The 14,839-nt window shown below is 38.8% G+C and overlaps 1 long non-coding RNA gene across 1 annotated transcript; it reads left to right on the top strand.

Annotated features, from left to right (window-relative positions):
- Positions 1 to 8,287: 8,287 nt before the first annotated feature.
- LOC124154963 lies at positions 8,288 to 14,112 on the top strand. The gene is made up of 3 exons (XR_006864064.1): positions 8,288 to 8,516; positions 12,746 to 12,960; positions 13,662 to 14,112. It is a non-coding gene; the product is annotated as an uncharacterized LOC124154963 (long non-coding RNA).
- The last annotated feature ends 727 nt before the right edge of the window (positions 14,113 to 14,839 follow it).

Here is a 14,839-nt window from a genome sequence, read left to right as displayed (position 1 = left end):
GCAATAATGAGGTCCCTCGTCGAGAGGAACCTAGAATATGACCAGGACGTATATGCGTGTTTCGTGTACGTGTACGCTGAAGAGATGGTAAGGGAAGCGTGGGATGAGTTAGAAGCTGGAATAAAAGTGGGAGGAATGATGTTCAAATCAGTGAGATTCGCGGAAGATCAGGCGCTGATTAGCCAGTCAGCGAGGGGGCTTCAGGCTCTAGTGGATGCGTTATACGAGCGTTGCGAGGAGTATGGGATGAGGATTAATCACAAGAAAACTAAGGTTATGCGGTTTTGTAAAGCATCACGAGCGAGGAATGTGAGACTCAAGATAAAGGTGGGTGGTGAAAAACTTGAGCAGGTGGAGCAATTCAACTATTTAGGCAGTACGTTAGAGGAAAACGGATACAGTAGTAAGGACATCAGGAAGAGAATTGCATTAGCGAAGGAGGCGTTCATGAACAGGAAGGAGCTTCTAAGAGGATCGTTATGTAAGAGTTTAAAGAAAAGGTTAGTGAAGAGTTTGATCTGGAGTGTAGCTCTCAAAGGTGTGGAAACGTGGACATTGAGGAAAGAAGACGAGAGAAGATTGGAGGCATTCGATATGTGGGTATGGAGAAGAATGGAGAGGGTGAAATGGACGGAGAGGAAAAGGAATGACGAAGTGCTGGATATGGTTGGCGAGGAGAGACAGCTTTTGGATGAGATACGGAGGAGACAGAAGGTATGGATGGAGTTAGTGCTTAGCGGTGAGGGGATGTTGAAAATGGTGTTAGAGGGTAGAATGTTAGGGAAACGAGGGAGGGGAAGGAAAAGAATAGGATTTTTAGATGGATTGAAAGAGAGTAGGCCTTAATGTGAGTTGAAGAAGGCAGTGCTGGAAGGAAAGGGAGGCTCCCAGATCACTTCTTGCGTACTCCATGGAAACCTACCTTAATCGGTGGAATACTATAATAATAATAATGTTTTTAGGAGTTGATTGTTAAGACGGTCAAAAAAAATAATATTTTTTTCGTTTTTACTAATGTATTTACTAATCTTTTTAATAATATTAAAAAAAAGTAAATGTTCAAACATGTTAAAAATATTAAAGTAATATTAAAATAGCATTAAAATAATTGAAATAGAGGTAAGCTCAGCTCGAATTGAGTTGTCAACAAACACAACTACCGTGTGTGTAAACAAATCTCCAGGCAATTGTTGATTATCAGTAATGTCCGTGTACTCTGCGTAAATTCAAATCTTTTAACTTTGTAATAAACGAAGACGAAGTCACCAACTATCTATCTGAATATTTAAAGTCCTTGGACGCACCTGGCTTACCACGGCACGATTTACAGCCAATGGTAGGCTCTGTGTTCATGATCTTTCGAAACCTAAACCAACCAAAAATATCCAACGGAAAGTGTTTGGTTATTTAAAAAGTTGATAATGAAAGTGATTCACGCCACTATACTCAAAGGAAAATTCAAAGATGAGGAAGTTCTCAATCCGAAGATTCCATGATCCCATGATTAACAAATCGCATGGTCTGTCTTTCAGTTTTTGTGATGTTTGTTCTCATGTGTCAGTGAAAACCCATGATTTTCTCATGGTCAATTAAACGTGGTATGTTAACGAGTCGGTAAACCATCCGCTGTATTTCTTCCTTCGCTTCAAGGGCCCAGCTAGGAAATAAGGATAGGCGCAGCTAATACTGGCGGGTCTGAAGGGTATAGAAAACTCGCCAAGGAAAGCGAGACGTGTGGGGGCCCTCCCCAGACATTTTTTAGGATAGAAGGTTCAAAATGGTAGGTCTTGCGGCTGCGTGAACAGTTAAATATTTTGTGACTCATCCGTCCCCATAATATTAATAACCAAATGTTTTATAAAAACATTCTTTTTTGGGGGTTAAAACCCCCCCAAAAGACCCCCTCGATGCGTCCCTGCTTCGCTTTGCTATTTTTATTTAGCTTCATTCGCTTTATCTTGCGCCTGATAACAAAGCTAAAACTGTTGTTTATCAGAAGGCGCTTGACGCAAGACATTAAACCCGAATGTGTAGGGCACACCGTGGTGCGTTTAAGCATGCAGCACGTTTACGCAGTGCATTTTTTCCAAACAGAGATACTATTACTGGCGCGCTTAAAGTCATTTGATACGAATGCTGCTTCATAGGGGCTTTTCTTACACTATTTTGAGCATCAGTCAAGCGTCGGTCTAGCGTTGCGTTAACCTGCCCCGTGAACGAGCCAAGTTTACACTAAGGACTTGGACCTAAAAACATTTTTTTACGGTTAATAACACATATAGCCAACAACTGAATGCGTATCATTTTTATTTCATCAATATTTTCTCATTTAATTTATAATAAATCAAATATGATTAAAACGATACAGCCGCTCTTTAATTATATATGGTGCAACTAAACTATAAGTTCATTGAATGTTTGTCGGTACGAAGATCGCCGGGTCAGCTACTATTTATGTAAAAATGTCTTTATCTCTTCGCATAAATCGTTGAAATTGATACTGGAAACAAAGGAGACAGTCAAGTGAACCTTATTTCTATATTTCACGGGTTATCTTAGTGGTAAAATGAAAACTCAATAACTTAAAACCATGACCCATAACCATGCGTTATTATCGCGACAGAACTAAATGCGTATTTTTAATGTAAAAAGGTTAATTTAACCTTCATTCGTTAGATTTATTTTTAAAAATGTTTAATCATTTTTATTGAAAAATTACGTGATACTTGCAAGGACCCACTGGTCCCCCACGTAAGATGGGGTGACGATCGGCTTGACCCCCTCGCCCCTCCTAAGCGCCACATCTAATTAACCCTTTCGCTACTAACAAAGTAAATATTAGCCCGGAAGGTTTTTGACACGGAAGACGAAAGCAGAGTTTTCGTCACATATTTTCCTACGCAAACGAACGAATGCCGCAAATATCCTTTTCGTTGTCCTTTTATGCCAGTCTAAGCTACGCGAACTCTTATCGGGACCCAACAAAGCGGGGACATAGGCCGTACCCTCGAAATCCGGGATCAGGTACCAGGACACATCGTCCGCGCTTCATCCGCGTCCGACCTCGTCGGCGACGTAAAGGCAAAGGAAGCAGCTTGCATTGAGTGCCAACCCAGTAAGTGATCACCGACACGGCCCCATCAATAAAATGGGACTGGTGGGTGTCTGCATATTATTGAAAACGATAATACTTGTTTACATTAATGAGACCCTTTTTGCTGGTAGAAAGGTGGGGTGGCGCAGAATGATAAGCACTGTAAGTTAGGGTGGGCCGAAAAAAGGTTTTTTTTCCTGATCACATTTGCCCTATGCGGGAAAGTTGCAAAATGATACAAGGATCTCGCACACAAAATTTTTTTCAAATCGGATAATATTAACCACTGCCGCCCGAGCTCTAAAGTTTAAAATTTTGCGAAAAATCAGGCTGATTTCAGAATCAAACTGCTATTAAGACGAATTTTATCAAAGTCACTTTCAACCTTGAGTTGTAAGTGACTTTGGTTCTTCCTTCAGCACGCTGAAGAGGGCTACTTTGTAGCCGAAATACGTATACGTGTGTTTTCCTCGTCCCCCTTGCCGAACTCCCCCGACGACGCTCTTTTGGAGCAAGCCTTTTCTCCCGGAACATTGAAGCCATCCACAGGTGAGTGACTGCTTATCGAGTGAATGTGTTTCCACGGATCACTGGCTGTCTTTAACAGGCCCATCCTGTGAAGATTCCCGGTTTTCTGTGGAGCAAGAATCCTTAGCGGAGGTCCCTACAGCCCCACAAAGGATCTTGTTGTGTATGTTTGAGTGAGTGATTGTGTGAGTGTGTGTGTTGTTTGGGCCTTCCGGTTGAGAGGCTGGTGTTTGGTCCCTGCGGGGAATTTCTCCCCCTTCCCGCACACCAACGCAGCAAAATTTTTCGACTTGCAAGGTGGACGAGCAGGGAGAATTATACGGCCATTTGAGAAATTCCTTTTCTTCTTTAATTACCTTGGGATATAAAAGACCGAGGCTATCCATTCCCAGTCCCATTGCGATATTATGTTCCCAAAAAAAAATAAAAAAATAAGAAAGCGATGAAAAGCATTTGGCAAGTTGAAATTAAATAAAACTTAAGTGTAATTTCAGGAGGCAGAGAAAAACAAAATAGCATCGGATGTGTACGAGAAATCAGATGAAGAGAGTCGCGAGATAATGATAAGTGGCCTAATGGAAGCAGCTGAAGAAGTTCTTGGGAGAAGGAAAATCATCAGAATGGATCACGCAAAAAGTCTTTAATCTCACTGAAGGCACCAATAAAGTAAGTAGAGTGCTTAAGCTGAGGAGTGCTAAACGAGAATAAGGAAAGATATTTGTCATGAATCCAGGGAGACCAGAGAAACTTGGTCGGGAATACAAAAACATCGTGCGCGTGGAAAAGTAGAGGCACGCAAGGGGAACCTCTTCAAACAATGAGCGTAAGATGAATACTGTAAGTGACAAAAACGGTGAACTTATGACCGATGATTAATAAAAGTGAAGAGATGGATTGACTATCTGTATGAGACGTGTATAGGACGATGACTAAGTACGAAATCAATTTAAATGGACATCGAATATTAAATATTAGAGTGTAGCAAAAAAAGAGCATTAAAATATGGAGACAAACATTGGACGAGGTCGACCAGTTTCTCACCAAATTCCTTTACCCTTCTTCTTCCATGAAGAATTTGACGCAGCAGTAGAGTGGATTGGAATTCCATGCTTAGAATTTTGAATGAAGTTAATTAAACAATGTTGAACAATGACATGTGAATGATCCACAATTCATTTTTTTTAAACAAGTCTGAGTGATATTTTATAGGGCTAACCTTTGAAGGATCAATATTTACGAGCAAAGTCAAGTGATCTGAGGTAGTGTTATTTCATATATAATTGTGATAGTTTACAACTAAAAAGGCACCGATTACATCAAAGATAGTACTGAGAGTTTACATGGATGAATATCCACGAGGAGAAATCATCACACGCTTATAATATTTGTAAAATAGAAAAACATACTAGTGAAGATGGGCAGAACAACGACCAATGCCATCTGAGAATCATACATCAAATACTAGGGTGTAGCAAACGACAGGAATATAAGAATAGTATAAAACTAGGGAAATAAACAATGGAAGAGGTCTGCCAGTTTAAATATTTCGGAAGAAGGATAACCCGGTGTAGAAACAAGAGAGATATAATCAATAGAATAGCCAAGGCGAAGAGAAGCTTTCAGAAAAAATATTGCATCAATTTGCTTATTAAAGAAGGAAATTTTATCATGAAGTTCGGAAACCTCCTATCAGAACCTACAATTCGAGTATACTTCTCTATGGCAATGAATCATGGGCAATGACAGTAATGCAAAAACTGATTGGTATTCGGCTATATGAAAATTAAATAGATCGATCGAGTGAGGACTACGGGATTCCTTAGAAGAGTGGGAGAGAATAGAAAGCCTAGTCAATACTTCAAGCAGAATACACACCATCGTAATCGAACATAACTTAAGAAACTGATCTTCATGGCCTGATGAATCCTCGACGGACGACTTAACAGTAGATTTTAAGAGCGGAAAAGTAAGATCCCTGATTTCGTATTTTAAAAACCAGAAATGAAGTAATTAAAGAGCATTTGAGATGTTCCATCGCTCTCACCGTGACATGATTAAATATTAAAATGTAACCTCTCAAAATTCACGTGGACTACGTAAAATTATAGCAACTTTCATTCATCCTAGTTGCCTTCACAGTCACGGAGGTTCATACCAGTTAACAGCTGAGGATTCCTAGCATAAAAAACTATTATAAAATAGTAAATGATGAAATATCGTCCCAAAAATTAACACAGAATAAGTTAATTTTTGCGCAACGCACAAGATTAAGTTCTTATATAGCTAATAATAGAGAAAAGAGAAGCAGAAGATCTGTGTTTGGGAATATTCAAAGACTTATCAACTGAAGTGATTGCTATTGACTCACCAAATTTCTTCTGTCTTCCTCTTCCTTGAAACCCCATTCAACCCCAACCGTTTCACGGCACTGATCCGGTAACCCAATATTATTCGAGGACCTGAAAAAAAAGTTCGCATTAATGGCTGGCAATATTCACGCTACAAAAGTTAACACTATACATGGAGCCTAACTTAAGGATTATGGTGAAATTATGTGTTTAACAAATTATCTTACTAACGACCAAAAGGTGAAATAAGTGGAAAAAAGAAAGGGCCAATTGAGGTGCTGTAAATCAAATTATGATCGCCAATGTTCTATTATTTTTCCTCTACATCAAAATCATATGAACAATAAATGCGGAGCGGTTTCGGAGTGGCAGATGCATGTCTTAACGAATTAAGTAGATTGCAATTTCCGAAGCTTAAATAGCAAGGACTTTTTAAAATGCCTCGTAGAAACTTTAATTATGCGGAATTACTCGCCATTCAGGCACCAATTAGGGAAAATTTTTAAATGATAAATTAGTGTTCCTGACTTGCAACTGAAGAAATCGCGGATAGGGGCTTCATTTTGAAATTACAGGTTCTTTCACAATCAGCAACGAAGCAACTTGGCTTGAATGAAATACACAGTTCCACGTCTACTTTTAATACTTAATTTTTAAAAGTCACAGCGATATAATTCATCAGTTTGACCTTCGTCAAAAAAGGAACTAATCTGGTTGAGTACGAGAAGTAAGCTACCGGATTGCCGTTAGGATCATAATTCCTACAATCACGTCGTTATCTTTGATCTTCTAATAAACACGATATAGGTAAAGATAAAACTACTCACAGGTTACTTACTCATTTCAAAAGTTGGCACTTCATAAAGGAATTTCATTTCAATAATTTACACTTATTACATTCGAAAAAAAATCAATTCAGTCAAGGGGCCAACGCGTTCAATGATCGAATATTAGCTCTGGAAACAAATAAAACACGGAATTTAGTCCATTGCCGACATACTTTTCACAAAATCTGTAAAGCATTCTTAGATCGCAAGAAAGATAGTAGAAACAGGACGGTATTAATCGATGAGGATACTTCCCTATCACTAGCGTTCTTTAAAAAAAAACTACTGTGAACTAATATTAACTTCGAGGCAATTTCACACGTGGTAATAAAAGTTGGAATGTGAAATGCGATTTGCGAAGTATCTTACAATTCAGATAATAAGTTTTAAGTGGATTGTATACAATATGAAAAGGATTCACCAAAGAAGCAGTTAAGGTACTCACCTCTTAACCCCAAGACAGCTTGCCGCGAACTGAAGTCCAGAAACGAAGGGAGGGGATGTTCCGAAACTTCGTCAGTCATGTGACGTGTGCCTGTGACGTCACGATAATTTCGAACCGATTTATTATTTAGGCATCGATAATTCTATTTAAAAACAGCTGGATATCGTAAAGGTCATTTGAAATTTTATCCAATAAAATACATCAATAACTACGGTCATTTTCTGTATTATAAATAATAAAATATATCCCAATGGAAAATCAATAATAGGATTAACCAATGAGATTCGTTCATTTGGTGCCGCTGTTATACAAAAATAGCGCGGAATTTCTTAAGTGGCCAACGGTCAAACCACACGTGATCAATGTTCTAGAATTTTCTAGTCATCTGCGAAGGTCATTGGGTACGTTTGCAAAACACGTCATCGCATTACGAAAAGCAGTACATCAACGGTCCGCATTCAACTGTGGTCCCCAAAGCAGCACCACCCCCTCCCACTACTTACGAAGAAAGCGCACCCCATACCCTCACCAACCGTCCTTTCGGCAAAGTCACACTTCTCATTGTTTTAAATTGTTAATTTTATTTCCTGGACTGTTTCATCCGGTTTTTCCGTCCGTTGAAGTCACCGCCTCATTATGCGGAAACGAGGATGGAGAGCGATTACTACAAGCTGCATATCAACGGAAATACTACGAGGAAATGTAGCGGTATTGACTGAGGTAAGTGAGCACAAGTAATGTTTATGTAATAGTGAACCGAGAAAGTAATTTAACTCATTATTACCCACAAGCATTAACATGTCACTAATTAAGATCATCTTCTTTCACTATGCTACAGATACTAACTTGCCTGCATTTTTGTAGAATTTTTCATTAATAATGGCTTAAGTAGCAATCACACCTTTCTTGGCCTCAAAATGGTGCCGCTAAGCCTAAATAATTATGTCATTATACTTTCATGTGCACGCCGATCAATTTAATAGCTCCTGATTGAAATATAATAATAGCAAAGTAGTGTTTATTTTTTCTGGCCATTCGCAGATTCGTTTCCCTGATAGCAAAGCTCAACTTAAGCCATGTCCGGGTGGAGTAACCTGATGACGTTTTCTTTATACAAAGAAATTGCTAAATGGTTCATTACGAACCAACTGAATACCTAAGTCACCAGCGGAAGTTATTACTTCAACGAGAGCATAAGGACCGACGCATAAAAATGATTTCTTTCCGTGAAGATAGACAGCATTCTTGGTCTTAATCGTCGAATCTTAATCAAGGTAAGTCATGCCGTTATGATATCATCATAAGAATTAATCAGTTTTGAACGACTCAAATTCATTATCTTTGATATGGCAAATTTTATTCTTCATTGAAGGCACAAAAACTGGCTTCTTGAGTAGGTTTAAACATATTTTAAATTAATACAAATTTTGCTTTAATTTTCCCCGAAATAAAACCATTGTGAATTAGAATTATTGCGGATTTTAGGCGCCACTTCTTTGCGCCACCAGGCATGCCTATTAGAAGTTCAGTATTTAGAGAGGTTGAGTGAAGGAGATTTCGCAACAGGTCCTCGAAGCCACAATGATTCGTCACTTACATCCTTTCAAGTTTCAAGAAGAAGCTGTACGGTAAAAATCAATGAATTTCAGCTTCAGCACAAGCCAAGCTCATTGGTATTAGCTTGGTCACCTTTGCTAGAGGGAAATTTCAATTGACAAATTGATACTAAATGAGTTTGTGGATTTATAATGAACGCGTTTCTGCATGAGAATATCTTTGAATGTGTAACTTATCAGTATTGTGTAATTTAATGATAATGGTCGAAGTCAACAAAAGCTAAAGAGATACGTATTGTCAGCCGTAACTTTTAAACACAAGGTAAGTCGACAAAATATACGGTCGATTTCCTTGAATATTCTTTCGCAACTCACGAGTTATGGCAGTACAACAAGAAGGGTATCGTGGTTTACTTCACCTCTCAATCTGTTTCGATTTCTCCGTAAACTATTCAAGTAAATTATTCACTAAATTAATTAATTATTAGTTGATCCGAGGGATCACTTACATTTGCACGTTCATGTGTTAACAGCGCAGTGGGAAGAGGAAAAGAAGCTTATCTACTTCTCCCAACCAAACACGTTTCCCACGTTTACACACTCTTCCTAAGAGGTGATTCAGTTGTTCTTTTCTATCGGACCCTGTTTAAACTGAACAAATACTATTTTTAGAACTTTGTCTACACGACACTGCTTGCACCTTCAGACACTTTACATATATTCAAAACTGTCAGGAATGGCGCATCAGTACAGTATCATTATAGGGTGCAATATTAAAGTATTAGAGCATTGCGAAGTTTTATACGAGCATTACGAATATTCATCCTAGACATCTTAAATCCACTTAGTCGAACCTGTGAAAATATGTGCCCAGGTCACGCGATAGCGAAAGGCAATACTAGGGCAATTATACCTACCTATTGAACCAATCTGAAAATCCTTTTTTATTAATCCTGCTATAATACAAAAACCGATAGCTCCAACATTCCAAGAGTATTTCTCATTCTCAAAGAGACACCACGAATTGGGCCAAGACTTTTCCTTCCCATAAGAAAAAAATGGAAATTAATCAATTTAAAAAATTACTTTCTGCAAAAACTGTTTAGCCTCCACGTTGAATAAAACTGCAAGAGGAGAAGACTCCCTACCTTTTACTTGTTACCGGGTCAATCGGCGACAGAGCTCAGTTTTACAACAGCGACTCTTCAAAACACTTATATTCACCTGCACTTCACAGTGAACACAACACTGACAATGAATTATTTGATGAACCCTAGACACTTTCACCTCACTCTTTAGCCGATGAGTAACACATTTTGGAAACTTCACACAATTCCAAGAGACATGCACACTGCTTCTATCGTGATGAAGAACCAATTATAATTATCCTTGCGTTGAGGCAAAGGCTTTAAGAGATCGTTGACAGCTTCATTATAGGATTGCAGTGTCATTCACTGGATTAATTGAATTGTTCACTCCACCTTTCGTAAACTGTAAAAAGAACAAGAAGCAGCTTTAAGCTGAAGCACTAAAAATTTGGAACTGATGAACGGAATAGTTCTTAATCATTATAATCGAAAGGAATATGTAGTCAAAACCAAGGATGTGGGTACGAAAACTCCAATAATTGTGACCAAATAATTTGCGAAAGAATTTTCCCTTCTTGATCAAAAATTATAAACAATTATGATTAAATTTATAGATTATCATGGATTAAAAGGTTATTTACGAGAATAGGACTCACCCTTACACTTAAGCGACGGAGGATACACCTTCTTACCCTAACCGAACTGCTGTGAGACTAAAACTTCACTAGGTATGTTAGAATGAGGAGGAAAGCCCACGCAAAGTGACGCACAGCTTATTACTACCAGTGCTGAGAGGTAATGGAGGGCGGGGAATCACTTAGGATGTCAGGGGAGGTTGCCGTGCACAGAGAGACCAAAGGTAGAGTCAAAATTGTCGGCCTGATTTCGAGTCCCAGTACATCGCGAAGGCCTTCGGGAGGGGTTTGGTTGGCGCGTTGTAGGGTGGAGAGCTGGTAGTTAAGGGGAGGTATTGAAGGAGAAGAAGAGGGGATGGGGAAAGGGGAGTCAGGGCGCCACAAAAGAGACCCTCTACATTCATCTCGTGACGTCACGTACTTTGGTCGCAAGGTTCGTTTTACTGCGAATACTCGCAGAGTGAGCTCTTATGTTAATTTAGCTGTGTTAAAGCAATGATTTTACAAGTACGAGTTAAAGCGTGAATATTTGAACCAAATCACATGAATATGGACGTATATTTTGCTATTATGCGTTATATTACAATGACCGTGCGGTGTGCATGCGGTTGTCCTCTTTCATGCTGCAAGTTGGTGATTTATCACCCCCTGCCAAACAGTGGCTCGCAGAGTGTTATGCTTATGTAGAAGAATTTGAACATGCAGTATTTTCTGTTGAATCGCCTGCATAATTAGATATGGTAACACGGTACCTTCTTAAGTTTTTATGTTTATACATTTTGTTTCACGTTTTTATGTATCCTATTACCAAACATAAACACCAAGGAGAAGTTCTTAATCATTATAGACCAAAGAAACATGTGATGAATGTTTTTCATGACAAGTCCTAATTCGATTATTATAGTAATCTTTAAATTTTCAACTCACCTTTTAAGTATCACGGGATTAACCTTCATCCGAATCTTACATCATTTTCCTAGCATGAACTGTGCTATCAGAACTGTAATACGTAACTTATCTTATGCTATCACCGCTTTCATTTATTGCATAATTTTTATACCTGGGTGGAGGTTGGTGCGACCAACCAACCAACCACCTCAACTATTGATAGTTAAGATGTTATGGCTAATATATTTGACCTGAATATTTTTCATTTCTATTCAGTATTTTCTGTCTTCTTTTTACCTTCCTGATTTAATTTTCTGTTCTGAGTATTGTTTTTTTATGTTCTTTTTTATTTCCAAGGGCTGTTTTTTTATCTCCAATGGGTCAAGAATACAACGAGGGGGGGGGGGTGATCGAATGAAAATCATTTCATCGCTAATAAGTATAATATTAAGTACACTTTCGCTTCATTTTTGACGCAATGGCCTCGGCAATGGTTGTTCTTCATGAATCGTTGCTGCGAATGTCTTTCAATGAATTTCACCGATATCCAGAATGTAATCGTCCGCTTTAAAACGTTTCCCTCCTTGCCAAATTTTCACTCTGGCGAAGTATACGAGTCAAAAATCGCAAGTTCATTACTGCACAGAGGGTGATCGTACACGCCCCATTGAAATTGCTCAAAAAACAGTTGGCTTGCACCAGCGCTTTGACGGGCGTTGTCATGTATCAGAACACTTCCAGAATTCAGCACGTCTCTTATTTTATTTTGAATGGCTCCGCGCAATCGACCAAGCATTTGCAATTATCGTTAATCCCGGCAGAATGAAATCCAAAAGTAACACGTCTTTTTTGTTCCAAAACAGAGTAGAATAATATTTCGATTGTTTCAGGATCGCATGAATTTTCTTGGTTTGCTTGGTGACTTTTTATGCCTCAAAGGCTTTGGATGTAACTTTGTTTCAGGTGTCATATGTTATCCGTCTCAACCTTGGCCAAAGTTGATTTTTAAGTATTTGTCTTTTATCAGTATAAAGGACAAGAAACTTCAATTCGCATTCATCAAATTTCGTTCTTCCACTCCACAGTTCTCACTAAGGGTGAGAATCAATGGCTGTGATCTTGCTAATGAGGCTTACTACTCGTCTTAAACTGACTACTTGTGTTCGCAGATGACTGAGCTTGTGGTAAGGAGGGCGTGGAGCTGTCCGCTGCGTGCAGTATCCTTCCGGATTACTCATACGACCCATGCACTAGAACATTGGAACTGCACTCAGCGTCCAAAAGAACGGAAGGGCTGGCGGGCGCAGAGCCACCGATCGCTTTCTCTCTTCCCCAGATCCTGCATCCGAGTCATTGGTCGCCAAAGTGGACCAGCTATCTCCCCATGTCCAACCGAAAGAACTTCTGTGGCCCAAGTCCAGGAGAGCGCGGCTTGCGATGGTATTGGGGGACAGAGATAAGTCGGCGTGTTCCTGGAATGAGCGGGTGATGGCCGTTGGGAAGGCGGACGGATGAGGAGAAATCTTTGTTTTCATCAAATTATAATTTCAGGTAGTCTTCCATGATACCCATACTATCTGAGGTCTACTTAATCTTAAAATTTAGAGTAACTTCCTTTCACACGTTTGAATTGACATTTCATTGGTCATCATGTCATTCTAATATGACTTGAGGTCCATTGGTCTTCAATGTACATCAAGTCAAATTAGAATCACACGTAAGGTAGCCATCTGGCTCATGACAAAATTAATCCAACATTCACAATATCGCCGAAGTTAATATCTGCCACATGTTTCTGAAAGAAAATTTCTTCTCGACCTAGGCAAAATACGATAACACGTATCTAATACTTGAAATTCCAATTCGAAATAGCATAAAACCTACTTTATTAAATCATTCTAAATTTCATCTTTCCATTAGGTACCATTTATTTCTCTACTTTCTACCTTTCTTCAGCAGCATCTTGTCTCTCTTCTGAAATTATTAAATCTATTTGTTGAGAGCATATACAATTCAATCGCTTAATAAATGTTCATTTACTTCCTGAAAAATGCGCATGTGGTCATAAAACAATTGCTTTGGCAATGAGAACTTGTGGGAACTGTTCTCAGCCATTGAAATCAAATATATATTGTAAATTATCTCAATTACCTGAGCCTTGTTGGTTAGGCTATGATAAAATAGATTAGTTTTTTTCAAAAATACAGAAGTTTTATAATGTAGTAAACTAATTCCGCTCTATGAAAATACAGCACCTCACAAGCAACATCACCATGAAATTGGCTGTACCAACAGTGCAAAGTACAACGAGAGCACATCGCCAGACAACACAGCGGATACTCTTCGTCAAGTATTCACCAGCCCTGATGAGGATACGGTGGTCTCTTTGGGGGTTATATCGGCATCCCTAAAGTTTCGGACGAATACCACATCACAAGGCATCACGGAAGAAGATAGTTCCAGATGATTTTTATTTCACTATGTCTGCCACATTGTCACTTATAAATGTATTGAATAATAATAATTTATTGACAAGACTTGACGACGAATAGATACTATAGCAAGGATCTATTGTATTTATCTTTTGTAAGTTATTAAATGAGGTTCATGGCTCAATTTTGGGGCAATGCCCAAGTTTGTTGTAAAATACTGTAATGTTATAATTTATGTTATGCCATAATTTGTACCATTAGCATTTTGTAACCACCCATCAAAATCACTTACTTGATTTTAGAAAATGAAATGTATAACAATAAAATAATATTAAATAAATATGAAACATCAGCCACGATGGAGCAGCAGAGAGAATTAAGAGGTAAACACAAAGTTGTCCAATCACGTTAGCATTTATGGTAAGTATTCATTGTAATGGCGGCTTGTCATATTATGCTATGATCATAATGATGTGTTCCAAACGCCCTCCTGAAAATGCTCTGGCATGCAAGATGCAATCTTTGAAAAATCTACTCCTCCACTGGCATTTGTATATAGTCACACAGGGAGCAGTTAGTTATAACTGATGTAAATATTTAACTGTGGTTATCACAGCAACCAGACCCCAGAGGTGTCATAAAACGACCGTTTTCGCAGTAGAATTCTGGGGTTCAGGGATCGGAGAGTAAATAAGGTATGAGTCTCAGCTGGTATCTTTTTGGTAGGTCTTTTTGTATGAGTCCCAGGAAAACAACTCACTTTTTCGAGGCTTAGAAGCATGGTCTTAGATCGTATCCAAAGAAAACGAAATAAACTTCAATGAAACGTGCACTCACCTCGGCTGAAAAACCATAGACCATTTAAAATCGGTGTCTTGAAGAAAAACATAAAAACGGTGAATGCTGAGCGTTATAACCCATACAGTTTCAATAATCTTACCGCGTCGCGGCTAATCCAACTCCCGACTCGCGGAGACGAACTCTGCCGCGCGATCGAA

The sequence above is a fragment of the Ischnura elegans genome, chromosome 3, assembly GCF_921293095.1.
Source record: "Ischnura elegans chromosome 3, ioIscEleg1.1, whole genome shotgun sequence".
NCBI classification, from domain to species: domain Eukaryota; kingdom Metazoa; phylum Arthropoda; class Insecta; order Odonata; family Coenagrionidae; genus Ischnura; species Ischnura elegans.
The sequence above is the reverse complement of the archived record's forward strand: the minus strand, read 5'-3'. Positions and strand labels throughout refer to the sequence as shown.